Raw genomic sequence first — 18,870 nt, forward strand, 5'->3', positions numbered from 1 at the left:
GTAGCCTACAATTACGGATTATGGATTTTCGTAAGCTAATAAAGATAAATTTGCAGAAGTACTGAATTCGGCACTGTGCGGTAAACTTACACAACACGACGCCTACAACAGCAATGAGAGATATTTCTGAGAAAACAGTTACAAAAGCAAACAAATTGGTCATAATTGAAGTGTAAATAATACGGTATAATCTTTCTAAGCCACCTTGCTTTCAAAAAAAGAAACCGTGTATTTTGTATGTCGAGCTTTAGATTTTAAAAGAAGTGGTTTTTTACTAAATATTGATGGTTGAAGAACTCACCGAAATTAGATTTTTCTTTGCAAAGCAAAAACACTAGCAACTTACTGAGTTGAATAGTAGTTTTTAATTTACTTAATCTACTATTTTGTTTATTTTTTTAAAGCATCTGAATATTAGTTATCATGAATGATACATTTAGTACGATTTAGTGAAATAGAAAATACGAATAACTATTTTAACGGATATATTTTTTTAAAAATATTTATAACTAACGACAGTTCTTCTGTCTTTTCCCTAACACAAAAAAATAAAACTAATCTCTTTTAAAATTATTTTATTTAACACATGTTTTCTTTTTCTTTTCAGGTATGTCATATTATGCAATTAGAAATCATTTTCGTGTTGCTCGTTTCTTGCAAATGAAGGCTTCAAGGTAACAATTCGAACAAGAATCATGTAAACCTTAGCTGTTATTAATTTTTGACTTTTTTATTATTACTACTTTTCTTTCAATTGAATCTTTGTTTTTACAGGTAGTTAGCGAGAAGACTTTTTTTATAATATGTTTTCAATATTTTCTGAAACATTTTCTTTAAGTTTCTTAGAGAGACCAAATTTTTTTCCGTAACAAAAAGTATTTTATTGGAATTTATATAACATACATTGTGACAAAAAAAGTACCCCAAAATTTTATGAAAAATGCAAAATATTTAATTATTCATCAATTTTTATTTTGTCGCCTTCAAAGTAATCCCCATCTTATGTAATCGACTTATGCCAACGATTTTTCTAGTCCTCAAAACATTTTTCGTAAACACTTTTTAGGATGGCCTTCAGCTGCTTCAGTGAATGTTGTTTTGTCGCTTCGAACGACTAAAAACGGAAACAAGAAAAAATTGATCGGGGCCAAATCTGGTGAATACGTGGTTGATCGATGGTATTTAATGCATTTTTAGCTTAAAATTCTCTTCTGACTCGATGTGATAGCGCATTATCATCGCGTAAAATCTATGAATTTTTCTTTCACATTCCTTTTTCGACAGATGCTCTCACGCAAACGCCCCAATACGGCCAAATAGAACTCCTCATTGACCGATGATTCGGATCAAATTCACGACGCACCAAACCACGAATATCGAAAAAAGTAATGAGCTTCACCTCGATTTTTGTGGGGGCTTTGGCATGGTGTTTTTTTATGCCCTCCATTCCGCTGATTTTTACTTGTCTCATCGGCAGCTATAATGCTCTCCGTGAATGTGGAATCGGAATTCGCACAATTACTTTTTGAAAAAAAATTCAGTTTTATTAGGACGAGACGAACAAGAACGCGTTTCACACCTAAAATAACCACCAAAAGCATTCCTACAGACTCGCGAAAGATGTCGCGCTCTCTTGCCATCTTTCTATCAGTTGCGTGACGATTTTCATTATCAGTTGAAGAGGCATATTTTAGTGTATTTAAGGAAAATGCTAGCAATTTAGCTGGCTACTTTTTTGTCACAATGTATGTATATAAACATAGACAATGGATAATTACTTCTCTGTTGAATGCTGAGCCCAATATCTTCCCCCATAAAGCAGTTATAACCACTCTAAAGTCAGAAATATCATGATGATTTGTGAATTTTTTTTGGCAGAGACGTTTTGTTCAGCGAATAATTCAAAAAATTTCCTTGTACAAAATTTCTTGCGTATTAAGAATCGGCGCTCTATTTTGAAAAATATCGATTTCCAGAATCCGGCGATGATAGATGCAAAACCCATAAAACATTAGTAGAACTACAAAGAAATACGGATAATGAACGATGGACTAGTGAAAATTTTGATTTTTAACAAAATGGCGGCATCTCAAAAAAGTGTCAATTTCTTTGAAAAAAATTACTTCAGAGTATCTTAGGATCTCGAAATTAATATCAAAAATTGTTTTATATTTATCATTATTTGTCGATCGATACAGCCATTTTGGAGTTACATATTTTCCTCACCAACTTGGAAGCGACGCTTCAAAAAAATCGCACTTAAAGCTTGAGAGTTGATTCCACTGAGTTAAAAAATTCTTAAAAAGACTCTCATATATGCGAAGCTACTTTTCGGATCAAATTTTTTGAGAATATGTTAAATATATGTATATATATTCGATTAATATAAAAAATCGATTTTTTGAGAGCTACAGTGGATGTAAGCACTTAATGATATGCACATTTTCGAAATCGGTATTTGAAATTATTATTTCCCTTAGTTAATTTTAAAAGTGTGGTCGACATTTTCACCACACAACGAATTTAAAGAGGTACTCAACTTTGAGTGATATTAATTTCAATAGATACAAATTAAGTTAATAGACACAGCGACCTTACTTATTTAATAGTTGGCTGTAAGCTCTTTATATATGTTTAATTCATCAATAAAATTAAAAATCGCTTTCTTCACTTCTGCATGCAGCTATTCTTTACTCTTATTCATAATTCGTCTTTGAGACCGCCGTTGCGTATACGTAACATTTGTGAGTACTTTGGTTATCAAATACACATGCGCTTTTCTTTAAGAAAACTGAATGAAATATGATTATTACGAACAATCTTTTCAATATTTGTTTTCACAAGAAATGCTTAAAACAACAATATTATCATAGCTTGCGGCGTGTTGTCAATGGCAATTCATCATTTCTGCTCTCCTTTGGAGTTTTACAAACGTCTTTACTACTATGCCTTCATAGTTTTGAATCACACACACATGTATAGACACGCATTAGAGCAAAAAAATTTTTCGTGGCACTCAAATCAATTTCCATTAACCCTTCAGCAACGCCTACGACGTCTCGCTTTCACTTTGCAGCGCAAGTTTTCTTTCATTCATCACTTTTAGTGCCATCACTCAGACTTCGCACAGCTTTTGCTTTATCTCTTGCAACGCTTTGAGCGTGCACTCACTCATAGACAAACATGCATATGTATATGTTTGCATTTGTTATATTCGCCGAAAAAAATTTGCATATGAAGAATAGCATGTCGCTCTTTGGGCGGCGAATGCCTGCTACTCGCACTTACTTAGCGCTATCCACCCGCTCGCTATGCAGTGCTTCAACAACCTGAAGTGTTCCCAGCCGGCAGACAGCACGTGGGCGAAACGAAGCTGAAGTGATCAGCACTGAAGTGTCAGAGTGAACGGCTGTAATGGAGAGCGAGAAGGGGCAGGGCCGGTTGCAGGGCCGTGTGGCTGAAAGCGTGTGACTGTGAAGTGCGAAAAAGTTGGAAACGCTTTGCAAGCAAAACAGAAATAAAAGTAAAAGCATAAAAAACTGAACACCCGAGGTATGCCTCCGAAAGTTGTTTGTTCAATAACAACGAAGCACACACAAAGGAATAAGCGATTGAACTGAAAGGGCGGACACGGCGTGAGGAAGGTTTGAGGCGGGTGTTGTCGTTAACTGCGTGTCGAGTGAGTGAATGTGGGAAGTGAATGAATGAGTGATTGGGTATTTGGTTGGTGGCGCGTTGGTGGTGCGCTGGTAGGTGGTGCATTGGAATGCGAAATTAATTGAAATACTTTCAAGTGTAAAATAAAAGAGTTGAGCAATTCAATTTGGGTTTACAATGGAAAGTAAATTGAAATAAAAAATGCTAAAAGGGTGAAATGTGAACACAAAGCAATTTTAAAGAAATTGAGCAAATAAAGTTGGGGTGAAATACCTAGAATTGAGCAAATGGATTGTCGCATGTCCTTTGTGCGTCTAGGGGTGCATAAATGCCCCCTCCGGTTTTATAAACCAATTTGGAAACTTAAAGTGCTGCTGTGATATTTTTGGTATTTCCCGTATTGTGTTGCGATACAAGTATTTATGTTTTTGCTATAAAGTGTGTTAGAGTGTGCCACTTGTGCCGTTTTTTTTGCTAATATTTTCTGTAAATGAAGCTGTAACATTTTTCGTATTTCATTCGTTATTGTCACAGAGAAGATCAATCACTCGAATTTAAGATCAACTTCTCAATCTTTTGCTGTTTTGTATTCATATTCCTGCCAGTTTTATCCGTATATCCTCATTTTTCCACAATTGACAAGCTAATGAGACAAGATTTACTTCTAGTTTCTCGGTTTGTAGACTTACTACAAGTCAATTACCCGCTTTACACTTTGGCTCAGGGTTCATGTATTTATAACACTTGTGGATCATATCAGCCGCTGGAATAAGATGACTTGCTGAGTCATTTCTGTTAATAACGAAATTTCGATTTAGTTTTGAAATGTATCCTAACATGGGCAATGGCTAAGAGAAAATTATATTTTGCAGAAATAATTTCATAAAATTTTAATGACTGAAAAAGTAGTTTGATCGATGCCACTTCTTCTTTTTTTACGGCGTAAACTGAGTTTAAAACGTCTTAATATCTTAAAGGGATCCTAGTCCCACGTGAGTGGCGTACCCACTAAAACTTTCCCTCCTTCTTTCAAGAATTTCCTTTATCTCAGGACCATTACTTCAGGCCAAGGTTTCTAGGATGAACATTTTGCAGTTTGTAATTTTCCTGTGTCCAGCGTTGCCTTCGGATTTGTAGCCAGCATCGAGCTATTTGGCTCACCTTCTATTGATTCGAGTTCTCCGAGGCCGAGAAGTCAACGTCCATGTCTATTTTTAGTGCGTAGTACATATTCTGCATACGAAAACCATTGCTTTAGGTTTCTAGGATGGACATATTGCAGTTTGTACTCTCCCTGCGTCCATGGTTGCCAAGAGATTTGTAGCCAACATCATGCCATTTGGTTCACCTTCGTGCTCTCCGAAGCCGAGATTCGAGGATATTTTCCTCCAGTTTGCGTCTATTTTCTTTTCTGCTTTTTCCATGTTATATATGTAGGTATTTTCGGCAAAAACTCGTGCCCGGAGAGCATCTGTGTTAAGTAGTAGTTTACCTCGCCGTGTTTGCTATTGTGCTAGATTGATTAAAGCATATTGATTCAAGCACATATATCACGATCGGGTTTTTAAAAGAGACTTGGAAACTTTTTCTTTATCTCCCGTATTTTTCATAGTTTGTTCTTTTATTTCCTACAATACCTAAATTGCAACCTTGATATTTTATGACAAACTATATTCTAGTAATAATTTCCTGAAAGTTTCGTTCTTAAAGAGTGATACCCCTAATCTACATAAATAGATCAAAATACGTAGCCTACATTTAGGAGAAAATAAAATTGTTGTCTTAACTATATTTATCAAAATCGCAAACCCAGTTTATACCAGTTTAGTGGCAGATGGTTTTTCTTAAATACAGAATGTTGTCGTTTCTGGCAGACTATGAACTTACTTTGTTGAACAAACGTAGTTTTCAACCAAATTTACAAAATCTGAGCATTTTCAATAGCACATAGTAACTACAGAAAATAATATGCAACTCATTAAAAAAAGCCTTCTAAAAGTAATCTAACAATTCAATCTATTTGCTCAATCAGTAACAAATATCATCCTTATCCACAATTTACTTGTCATAACCACTACAATTTGCGCTGTAATCATTGTGCCAGTAATACAATGGCAACAACCGGAAATTTGTGCAAATTCCCACCTAGCACCCACCCATCGAATGCTCACCTTCCCACCCATTGCAAAGATTTGCACAGTGAAATGTCGATTGTGCCACGAATGTCATTGTCCGACTGCGCCTTATGGTTATAACGGAACTTTGAGTAAAATAATGAGAATGCAAATTGGAGTTGGCAAATGTTGGTAGCACGCAAGTTTGACTGCCAGTCATAAAATATTATATTTATACAGTAGCCAACCATTTATCTATACGTAGCTACACACCTGCTTACTTAGCATGCAAACTGTGTGAGTATGCCTGTAGGTATACACAGACTGTACTAAATCGTAACGGAAGCCATGCTACGCCAAACAGGAGATTGAGTCAGCAACTGTGACAGATTGTGAGCGAAAGGCATTACATAAGTACCGGATATTGGTTGAAATATTAATAACTGGTTGTTTGTTGTTGTAGAAATTCGCGAAGATTAATTCTAGCATTGAACGTTGCTACTCGTATTCGCTGAGTTGGATGTTCTTCTGCAATGATTTTGTTGTTGCCTTTTATTTTGTGTGGGAAAAACGTAGACATCTGATATTTGTTTGATCGAAGTGGATAAATAGTTAAATGTTTTGCATATATCAACTGTGTGCAGCGAATAATTGATTGCTTGAATAGAGGCTCGTTAGTCTTGGAATTTGCTGTTGCGTGAATCATTTTTGGAATGATTGGGGCTTGATTTGAGATACAAGAATGTAATTAAGCTAATCTATAGTTCCAATTAAAGAATTTATGCATTAAAATTGTTCTTAGTTTCACAAAAGGAACAATATAATATGTCATAAGGTATATGTCTTTGCTAAATGCGCCAAAATGTAGGCCACCTTTCGAATTACATCATGACTTAAGCTCTAAATAAGATCTAATTTGTCTTTGATGTTTTAAAAGTAGAGCACCCTCTAGCATTCAACGTTAGTATTCTCTGAAGTGGGGTTTCTTCCGCAATGATTTAAATGTTGTTTTTACTTTGTGTAGCCAAAAAGTAAACACTTGATATTTGCTTTAGAGGCTCCTTGGCCTTGGAGTTTACTATTTCGTGTCAAATTTTACGAATTTTCGGAATCCTTTGAGTTTTGGTTGAGAAAGATTGTAATGCAAGCAAGTCTATAGTCACAATTAAAGAACTTATTCATTAAAATTGATTTTGTACGTGGTTAAGGAACATATTTAAAATATATAATAAGGTATGTGCCTTCACTAAATGCGCCAAAATGTAGGCCACGTCTCGAATTACATCATGACTTAAGCTCTAAAGTCGACATTAATTGTTGTTGAATTTTCAAAAGTAGCGGGATGCTAGGATGCTTTTATTTTCTGTAATTAGATAAATTATTTTATTATTTGCATATATTGCTCGATAGCTTTGGAATCTGCTGTTATGTGACATACATATATATGGAATATAGTACATACATATTAGATATATACATATATATATATGTGAGCAAACCTTTAGTAACAATAAAGAATTTTTGCATCAAAGCTGCTCTTGGAGGCACGTAAAGAATGCGATTAAAATATCTCAATAGGTTGGTGTCTTTGCTAAATGCTCCTAAATATAGGCAATGTTTCGATTTACTTCACGAACTTAACAATAAGGCAGATTATATTGATTTTTGTGTATTTTCAGTGGTTTTATAAATTTATATACTTTCATATAAAACTGAGTATCAATTTCTTTATTATTATATTTACATTATATACATATCACATTAAGCTAACTAGCAAATTGCAATGTACACCTGGTGATTCCTGCCTGCTCATGCATGTTGCCATTGACTTCCATAAGCATCTCGCTCGCTTCATTATGCAAACTTACTAAATCTGTAATTACATTGCAAGCACTTACTAAGTGTTGCTATAATTGTATTAATTTTAACTATTGTTCGCTGCTATTGTTGCTGTTGTTGTTGCAATAGCGTAAATACACCCGCTGATATGTAAATAATTTTCAATTAACGTAGACACTTAACCACTTACAATTTGTACATTATTTAACAGTTGGGCTATGAATTCTATTATATTCTGGCCATAATGGCAGTGCAATGGTTCAAATATATATATATGTGGTATATATATATACAAGTATGTATATATATTTCATACAACAATATATTACGACTATTGCAGCTATGTAAGCTACGTCTTTCATATACTTCAACTGACTTATGCATTTCATGTGCCTGCCATGACGTATACAGATAGATTTCTCATGCAGATATGTGTGACGGCAAGTTTGCATATACAGTTATACGCTTTCATATTATATATTTACATGTATTTGTCTAACTGCAAGTGCTGCACTGTATGAAGCGCAGCTGAGCGGCTGCTCAAATAAGCAACAGTTTATGCTGTAATAAGATTATAGACACGTGAGAACAAATGTTAACCGACAGAGCAAATCAAATATTAGCTAAATGTGTGCATAAGTACATACAAACGAAATAATGTGAATAAGCAGATAAACAATATGCACGCATTTATACAAACATACAGCATTTGAGTGTTGGTATGTAGTTAGCATACGAAGCGCAGCTTGGTTTTGCCTAAATAATTGAATTAAATTGTAATACTTGGATAAGGTAATTTGATTGAAGCAGCTGTGACTATCGATTATGCAAGTATGTGTATAAGGATTGGTTTTATTGAAATATACTTTTTCTCCATTGAACGCGTAAAAGGTGTTTTTAGAAAGAGTGAAGATTTTTGTTCGTAGTAATTTGCTTTTTTGACTGGGCCTAGTAATAATTTATCTTTTTATGCACGTGGATTTCCTTAGGGATCATAGCTAAGCTAGTTTTAAAGAATCAGGATTATTGACACTCTTTTTTCTGTATTAAATTATACTGAGTTTTTGATATACTTAGGTTTGAATTGAGTTTAAATATCCTGGGGGCGTAAACTTTTAAAACAATTAAAGTATTAGCTTTTAAATTACGTTTATATACTTTTAAAGAATATATGTCAAATATCAAATGAAGGTGTGTTTGCTAAACGCGCCTAAAAGTAGGCAACGCTTTCATTTACATAGTTCTAAAACATGTTTCCATAGGTAAAAACAGACTTTTTTCAATAATTTTTTTCTCATATAAAAAGTGAAATATTTTATTAGAATTTTTTCTTGTTACAAACATACACTGTTAACAAAGAAATTCTGCCATTTCCGGTGACCCCTGCCCGCTTTAGCAGGATAACTCCTTACAGGATCATCTTAATTGAAAAAAATACGTTTTTTAGTTCAAACCTTAACTGAGAACTTGGACGAAGTAAAAAAAAAACGGAAAATTGGATTTTTGACGGACATTTTTAAGAACAAAATAAAAATTTCGCGACTTTTTTTTTCAAGTTTTTGTTGTCCAAAAAAATCCTTCTTCCATGTCTTTAAGATTTGTATCTCAAAGACCTGTGTGAAATTTCATGAGGATCGGTCGAGTAGTTTTCGAGAAATCTTGCCACCCGACAAAGCACAGTTTCGAGTAAAACGCGTTTAAAGACGACGTATTTAGGCTAGCTAGCCTCGAGCGTACAAGTTCTCAAGGCTGTATCTCAGAGACTATTACTCGGACCAACTGGAAAATTTAGAGGAATATTTTAAAGGTTGATAAGGTAATAAAAAATCGATTTTTTGAAACCCGTAAACCCATGTTACCCCTTAAAGAACATCTTTAAAACATTTTATGAGGTAAGTGTCTTTGCTAAGTGCGTCTAAAAGTAGGCAACATTTCCATTTATAAAGCTTTAAAGCAGATATTTGTCGTTGATGTTTCGGAAGTAGATATTTAATTGGTTTAATTTTAAATAATATTAGTAATGTTCTTACATAAATATTCTAAAAAAAATTAAATAGTATTAAGCATTTAGAGTGTTAAATATTTGGTAGTCGAAAAAGTCTTTTCGCATTTCTAATCAAACTTTAACTTTTATTTTAAATAAGTTGCACTGCCTACATTTGGATATATTACCTCATGTCATCAAAGTCACACGCCCATTATATGCAAATATACCTGTACGCTTTCTTAGTAAAAAAATCGGAGTTTGAATATCCTGTTAATGGGTTGGGTAAATACGATTTGGATTTCAACATTAATCAAATATACCATTATTGTATGCAACAATTATTAGTATGCAGCAATACTCGTATTAGTATTAATATGAAAAATAAAAGTCCTTTCGGTTCCGCACACAAACCCAAAGGAAGAATGAATAATATAAAAAGCTACCAAAGAGCGAAATGATTCATTTTGGAGTAGATAATGGAAGAAAGGAACAAACAAACCTTTTCAGTATTTTATTTTTTTATGCATTAACCAAAGTTCTTAATGAACAAATTCCATTTTAATAGCATCTATATGTATTTTACTAGTTTTACTATGGTATTTTAATCACAAAGATGGAAGAGAAAAAAAGACTTACTTGATGAATCTGTGGTCTTAACCTATTGACATTGATATGGGTACTATTTTATAAACTTTTCGCATTCTAAACAATATTTAAATATGAAAACATTTTAGGCATAATGAAAAGAAAACGCCAAACTTGTAGATAACAGAGGTTTTTGCTTACTACCCCCTTAAGCTGCGCTTTCAACCAAGCTTGCTATCAACACAATTGTGATTCATTTCTCAATACATGCCTATATTAGTGTGTGATATGAAAGCGCGTTAATGAATAGTCGATTAAAAGGCGAAATGAATGGATAACAATCAGTATTCTTCTTTATTGTTGCTATTTAGTTCCTTTTTTCAGCGACTTTATCAAGCTTATGCTTAATTTTTCAGTCCAACGTATTCTTAAAGGGTTGATAAGACAGTATGTTTGTTTAAAAAAAGTGGCGCAAAAGTCGCTGAAACACACTTGCGCGTTGCCAATAATGAGTGTTGTCATTACTGCCACTGCACCCACATCAAATGGCTTATGAATGATGTGATAAAGGCGGAAATTTGGTAATTAAAATACTTTTCAATGATTTTACATTCAAGCGACACTGCTCAGCTCGCTGACTCCAAAGTTGTCCTTTAAGCTCTCGCTGGCTTGATTCTTCTTTTATGTTTTGAAAAATACTTTCACACTTTGTGTTTATCTTTTGACGACAATTAATTCAATTATAAAGTTGTTGCTGGTGAGAAGTGAAACAGAAATGTGTTAAGTATTTTTTACTTGATTTAGGTGGAAGAAAATACTTAGCTTTTTTTGCAGTTGGATTTAAAAGTATTATTTTGGTGTTAAAGCATTTATTTTTTCGTCACACATACACTTAGTACTATTTATATACATAATTGTTTATTTTTCTTGAAAAAAGTTGTATAAATTTAACGGATGTGATATCACATCATGCGATTGACTGATTACGTTATGATGGTAAGACGAGATTTTTTGAATGACTGCGGCCTATTGATAGAAGTTGAAGTGCATAGCACTTAGTATGATCCTTTAATGAAACATCATGTGATACTCGATTCATGATAAAAATGTGATTCAAATCTTATAGAAGGTAGAGCTGAAAAGATCGCATGAATGTGTGAAATTCGATTATACATATATGTACCTACAATGTAATCATGTGACGTGATATCACATCATGCATATGATCTCCAAGTAAATCGCACAATTTGGAAAAATAGAACTTACATGCTTAATTTTCTGTCCTAATAGTTGAAATTTAAATCTTAAGATCAACATATAATGAAATATCACTTGATACTCGATTCAATAGAAATATGCTTCATCGCATGAAGTTATGTGAAATTCAATAAACATTTCTTCTATATAATCATAATCAATGACTCTTTTATGGTGGTAACGTTTCATCCAATCCTCGAAGCAGTTTTTAAAGTCAATTTTCTGAATAGCCTTCAATACGCATAGCGATTCACGTTTAATGTCTTCAATTGACTCAAGATGGTTTCCACGGAGCGGTCGTTTGAGTTTGCTGAATAAGCAGAAGTCAGACTGAGATAAATCAGGAGAATACGGTGGTTGCGGCACGATATTAGTTGGAATTTTGACACAGAACTCACGAAGAATCAATGCAGTATGCGATGGTGCATTATCGTGGTGCAAAGCCAAGAGTTGTCGGCCCATAATCCCGATCTGTTTTTACGAATACCTTCGCGCAAACGACGCATAACTCTCAAATAGCATTGCTCGTTGACAATTTGGTCAGTCGGAAGGAATTCGGTGTGCCTTATACCTCAATAATCGAAGAAAATTCTCAACCTAACGTGGTTTTTCGGGCTTCAGCTCACCTTTGTCCCTATATTTGGCCGATTAATCTTCTGTTTCCGGGTCGTCAGCATAGATAGAAGATTCATACCCCGTAACAATACGTTCCATTATATCCGTAGTCGGGACGCATTGTTTCACAAACGTTAAGGCGATGCAGTTTTTCGAAAAAATGTAGTGATTTTGGAACCAATCGTGCTTTCACTTTTCTTAAACCCAAATGATTTTCACTGATCTTTCTGAAGATATCTGATCGTTAATCGACGATTCTCAAGTACCAATTATTTTAGTTTATTGACATGTTAATCATCAGTTGTTGTTGATGGCCGTTCTGGTCGTGGTTCGTCGTCAACGCGTTCTCGATCTGCTTTGAATAATTTGTACCAACCAAAAACACTTGCTCCTCGCAAACTATTATCACCAAAGGCCTTTGCAACATTCTGAACGTTAGGTCACCACAAATTCGATTCTGCATACAAAACTTAATGGAACTTTTTTGTTGAATAATTTCACTCATTGTAAAAATCGCCGAATGCACTTCATGTACTTCAGAAAGACAAGAGTATACTAAATTCTAATGATTGTTTTCATGAGACATTTGGCACAGATATCACTGAGACTCGTACCAACCTAGAAATATTATGATGAATGGGTTTTCGCGCGAAATTTAAATAAAAAGTCTTACTATATTTTGCCCACTGTCGAAAAAAAGCATCGCGATTAAAGAAAGTTTCAATCACCTTATTTCTTCGTTTAGTTCCGTCGATAGATTCAATATACCTTCAATAATTAAACTGAGAAAACTTATCTGGATCTCCACAATCTCTTATACAGTCCTACTGGGTTTTGATGACTATATCTGAAAGTAAAAAAGGATAGTATATAAAAATGCGCTTGTTTGAAAAAGTCACTAAAAATCTCTATAGAAAAAAGAGTAAAATACAAATTATAAAAACACAATATAGTTCTTCAAAAAGTCTCGACAACAGATCATAACCGCTGTAGAGTAACTAAAAGTGAGTTGAAGGTAGAGATCAATAATAAACAGTGGAATAATTACTAATCCATCGTGAAAATATGGGTTCAAAAAGTTTTTTACTTCTGTTTTCATGAAAGAAAAAATCAAACAAAAATAAATGGTCAAAACAAATCTCAATAATAAGTACACAAAGTGAAAGAAAATTTACAAAGTTTGCAGCTTTTCATTTGTTTCACCATTCAACGCACCTTCAACCAATTATAAACGCATTAGCATTCACGCTTACAGAGAACACCTTTTGTGACAACAAAATAAATCATTTCGGCTGCTAAGTGACCAAAGCGAATATCAAAAAAAAGGTAAATTAAAAGAAAATATGAAACAAATGAAAAAAGTTGAAAATAAATTAAAAAATTTCTAAGGGTCGATGGGGTTGTGCTTTGTTATGCGAAACTGAAAGTACAAGTTTATGACACAAGATAATTTGTGTTGGCAGCGACACCAAGGTCAGCACAACAAATTTCAGCACTCAGCGCGACAGAATTGTGCGTCAGTGGCAAAGAAAAAGCGCAGCATAAAATGTTTTATGATAACGGCAACAGAAGGGAGTACAGTTGGTGAGGCGAAGCGATAATATTTTTTGTTTGAAAATTTTCTTTTTTAATGTCGCAGTGCAACTTGGGTGCAACTAACTTTAGCTCAACTTTTGCCACTATTTACACCTTTATTGGTCGTTGTTGTAGCTTTTTGTTGTATTTTTCAATGGCATAAATTACAACTTAACCTTTGGAGTGAGAGTGGACAAAATGAAGGTATATTCTGGTACAATTACTTACTGTTATGTAGTAAGTATTTATGTAAAAAATATTTGTGAACAAAACTAAAATATTTGTGATTAAAAATCTGTGTTTGATGATATGGTACTTGAATGTATATGGCATCAAGTGAGGTCGAAGAAATGTGATACTTGACGAAAAATATGTAATTTCCAACAAACCTCATCATCCGATAATACGATATTTTTAAGAGATCATATGCTGTGATGTCACATCACGTGAATATATTGAAGAAATGCTATCGTATTGTACACAATTTCATGCGATCTATAAATCTTTAGAGTAATAACTCTTTCTGTAAGCAGAAATCATATAATTTCTATCATGAATCGAGTACCATATGATGTTTCATTACTAAGCCAATAGGACAGAAATTAACAATAAATATATAATATCCATCACAACACCATCAGCAAATCATACTATGCCTTTTATTAGAAGATCATAAGATGTTTGTGTATGATGTGATATCATATGACGTGTCTACATTGGAGGTATATGTATATTCGAATATACTGTGGTGTATAATAACTCTTTTATAAACCAACAATTTCCATTAATCGATCATGTGAAGTTTCATCACCTGATCATACGAAGTGATATGCACGTAGTTTTTACTAATAGAAAAAAACCGGCGTGTAAATATGTAAATGTAATTTCACAATATACAATGTCTCTTTTATGGTGTCCACAAGTCTGTTGGTGCCAAGTGAGGTAACTTTGAGAGAGACAACAAAGGTTTTGAAGACTAAATTGAGGATTTTAAAACTATAAGCAAAGTCTTACTATTTTTTATTACATTATTTCAGCATTAAATTGAAGGCGATTTTTAGAATAGTTAAAAAAATCGGACTTATATTAGATATGCTTATTAAAACCTTCATCGCTTTTGACTAAAAAATTGGAGTAGGTTATTTTCACAAGAATTCATTCGCCATAGATATAGAAGGTGGATGCATACGAACCCTCAACCATGTTCTCGGAGTTTCAGGCGAGTTACTATCAATGTGTGTTGCCTGGTGTTGTCTTGTTGGAAGACAATTCCTTTTCGATAGCACATAGTCTGTATATGATTTCTTGCCAATCCCACCTAATACTTAAAAAGACCTTCTTGACCATTGGCTATGGCTCGGCTATCATATGTGCCGCTTTACCGTGACACGACTACGATTGTTTTCGCTTGACGTTATCGCTAGTGATGCATAATTTTGTTGTCATCCACAGCGGAATTGATCGTTTCAACGATTAACATTATATTGTCAATGGATGATTGGAGCAGGTTCAATTGCGTCGATAAGTTTGATGTCAAAGAATTCCTTCCTTCGGAACAACGGCATCGACGAAACCGAAACTGCGCGTGATTGACTGCTAAAGTTTGTTACAAATTTCAGCTGCCTGGTTAGAGCTTTCGCGTTTATAGAAGAAAAACTGGGTGTTATGACGTATTTTCTCTTTTATGGTGTCCACCTTTGACGCATGGTCAAAGAATAATGAGTCAAACAAACACAAAACTGTCCGAGAAGTGTTTTTAACACAAAATCTTATCTGTCTAACGTCATATAGTGTTTCCGACCGCACTTATATAACATGAGAAAAAATTACTAAACCCAACTTTTGCAAAAATAACAGATTTATTCTTGCTACTCATAGACCATATAAAATTATTTATATTTAGTATTTATAAAATACTCTAGTGGTAGTGATTACATGATGCCACTTCATTCACTCTTTAATTATACATGAAAATTGCATTTCGACTCATTGATTAAACTATAATTTGTTTTGACACATTTGCATAACCTTTACACAGCATTTTGGTTATTACATTTCATGCGTTTGTCAACTCTGTAAATATGTGTGTGTGAGAGCGTCACACACACACACACACACACACACACACACACAAATAAATCCGCAATATTTATATAACCGCATTAGTGTCAAACAACCGCCGCTAAAAGTGCCCGGCAAGGGTTATAAACAATCATTTGCATAATGCTCACACCCAAGTGGTCGCCTCCCAGTTCAGGGGGCCGGCGGACACGTGACACGCAGCCAAGCAAATGAACGTGCGCGGCCGCGTTCGCCGGACCTCATTAACCGCAAAACGACAAACAGTCGTTGTTTGCAATGCGCTGCGGTGTATTTATAAGCATACTCATAAGCGCACTCATACACTCATAAGCACTTTCGTCGCTGTTGATGTTTTCCTTATTGTTGTTGCAACGGCTAGTTGCGCTGTCCGCGGCAGGTGACCGCAAAAGGGCAGCGAATTGAATGCAGCAGTTGACGTAAATTAGTGTTTGTTTACAGGCAGGCATAATTTATACACACACACACACAGAGGCCAGTTTGTGTACGTGTGTGCATGTGTGAATTTTCGTAATTTTATAGTTTCGCATGCAAATTAACGCAAGCGGGGAATTTCTTCGCATATTTATTAGATTGAGTGCGTTGAGTTGGTCTGTGCTGGTTTGTGGCGCTGGAAAAGCGGTGGCATGCCAAATGGCATTAAAAGCTTGTATGACGTTACCAGTTTGTTTCAGAATAAAAAAATTTTAAAATTTTAGAGTTTTAGTCATTTGAAAATTTTAGTGTTTAGTCATTTAAAAAAATTAATGCTGTTTTATGCTTTAGACTTTCCTAAAAGTTATATGTAACAACTGCATGTTGGCTGGTAGCTCGTTACCTTCAGGGTTTTAGTGCATAAATAGTCCCCAAGTAGCTAAAATAACCACTTTGAATTCAATTTGCTAAAAACCAGGTCTTGGAAATAATTTTCTTACGCAAAATGAGTGCTTAAAACTTTTTATTTGAAAATAGCGTTGCCACCTGTAAAAACGAAAATATTAAAAAATGTGTCTCAAACCGAAGAGTATGCAAAGTACGCAAAATAAGTGGTTAAAACTTTATATTACAAAATAGGGTTGCCACCTGTTCAAAAAAGAAAATATTAAAACACGTGCCTCAAACAAATTGTGATCATGAAAGTTCACCACAAAGTATGCAAGGACCACAAAATAAGTGCTTAAAACTTTTAATTTTAAATTAGCGTTGCCACCTGTTCAAAAAATTAAAATATTAAAACACGTGTCTCAAACAAATAGTGATCATGAAAGTTCACCACAAAGTATGCAAGGACCGCAAAATAAGTGCTTAAAACTTTTAATTTTAAAATAGCGTTGCCACCTGTTCGAAAAATAAAATATTAAAACACGTGCCTCAAACAAATTGCGACCACGAAAGTTCACCACAAAGTATGCAAGGACCGCAAAATAAGTGCTACAACTTTTAATTTTACTATAGGGTTGCCACCTGTTCGAAAAATAAAATGTTAAAACACGTGGCTGAAACAAATTGCGACCACGAAAGTTTACCAAAAAGTATGCAAGGTCCGTAATGTGGGCATATTTCAAAATAGAGTTGCCACCTTACAAAAAAGTTTGCAAGGCGCTAAAAAAGCCACTCTGAATTTTTTAAATACTAAGTGTTAGAAATAAATTTTTAAACCAGAAAGACGTTAAAAATACATTCAAAACTAGCATTTTTATGTGTAGAGAAAGTGTGGGAACACTGACCGGGACTATTACTGCAAAGTCCACTATCCAAATTATAGCGAATGTGCAGCAAAACTGCAAATGAACATGCACACGTTTGTATTATTGTCGATCGTATGGCTTATGGTAGTGGTGAATGCATCAAATATAATGGAAGCGTGACGCGGAAATGTGATGAATTTGTGAATTGAGTTAACTGCAATAACAACAGCTAACACATTAGAAATAAGATTTTGCGGAATCGCATGAACGCGCAGCAATACAGCGCACGAACGCAACACATACATATGTACATATGAGCCCGCGATAAGTATATATTTGCCATTCGTACACTACTCAATCATTCCTCATTCCCTATAGACATGCAGGCTTTTATGTTTTTTTATGCAATGACGCCCACTAGGGTTACTATATAGCCCTGCTGTTTTATATTTGCTGAGAACCCAGTGGTTCATGGTTTGGTGGCATGCACTCGCATTTGTGCCTCAATTACATTTTCGCCGCTTTCGCTGGATTATTCACGTTTAATGGTTTCATTTGTGCATGTTTCAGGCGCCACTTTTCGTCACCAGCTGATTTGTCGAGCTTTGATCCTACGCTTCGACTGATTACTTGTCGCCTGCAATCAACAGATCTACCAACAACAAAATTCTAACACTTTGTCAACGCTATCGTCGTCACTATCGCCATCGTCATAGTCAGCGCCATCAACCGCTGGCCGTTTGACTTGTACGGCGGATTAATGGCCATTATAGTCGGTATGTGGCCAAGCAAATTTGTTGATTGCTCCGCCGCCTTCGTTGAGCGTTGCAGTTTTGTTGCTACCTTGCCAGTGTGTGTGTGCTGTGTGCAAATGTGGGCAAGTGCCGTTATGGGCGTTGCTTGTCCGTGTAGTTTTTATTGCGCTGCGGTTGTTGTTGCATTCGCGTTTATCGCGGTTTGTTCGCTAATTAATTTGTGATTTGTGGTTGCAGCAAGGAATTTTTATGTTAGGAAAATTTGAAATTACAGTGGTTTTTTGCCGTCGTTAATCGTTTTATTGCGGGACGATTTCTTTTCGAACATATAGGAATTCTGTGGCCTATTAATCATTGAGAAGCAAACTCACGTTCTTTATTGAAAAGACTCTTATATTATTACCTATATTATATTTTGAAAATAAATATTTTTGTATAAATTGAATATTGTCTTAGTGAACTTGGAATGGTCCTTTTCCTTGGCAACTTCCTTACAATACTTATAATAATCAACGAATACGAGCTCACAGTGTACCTTTCAAAGCAGCTATCACCACTTTAGACAGGAGTATGACCAAATGACCATATTCAATTCGACTTCGATCTCAAAATCTCTTTTTTATCCATCCTCAACTTTGATAAAATTAGCCATTGTGAAAGATAACTTACTAAAAACCTATAAAATCCAAATGTTTCAAGCCATTATTTTATCTTTTGCG

The 18,870-nt window shown here is 34.6% G+C and overlaps 1 long non-coding RNA gene across 1 annotated transcript in view; it reads left to right on the forward strand.

Annotated features, from left to right (window-relative positions):
- Positions 1-18,870, forward strand: part of LOC120767274 — a 153,116-nt gene that overhangs the window by 100,615 nt on the left and 33,631 nt on the right. The window lies entirely within an intron of this gene.

This window comes from Bactrocera tryoni, chromosome 2 (assembly GCF_016617805.1).
Source record: "Bactrocera tryoni isolate S06 chromosome 2, CSIRO_BtryS06_freeze2, whole genome shotgun sequence".
Taxonomy (NCBI): Eukaryota; Metazoa; Arthropoda; class Insecta; order Diptera; family Tephritidae; genus Bactrocera; species Bactrocera tryoni.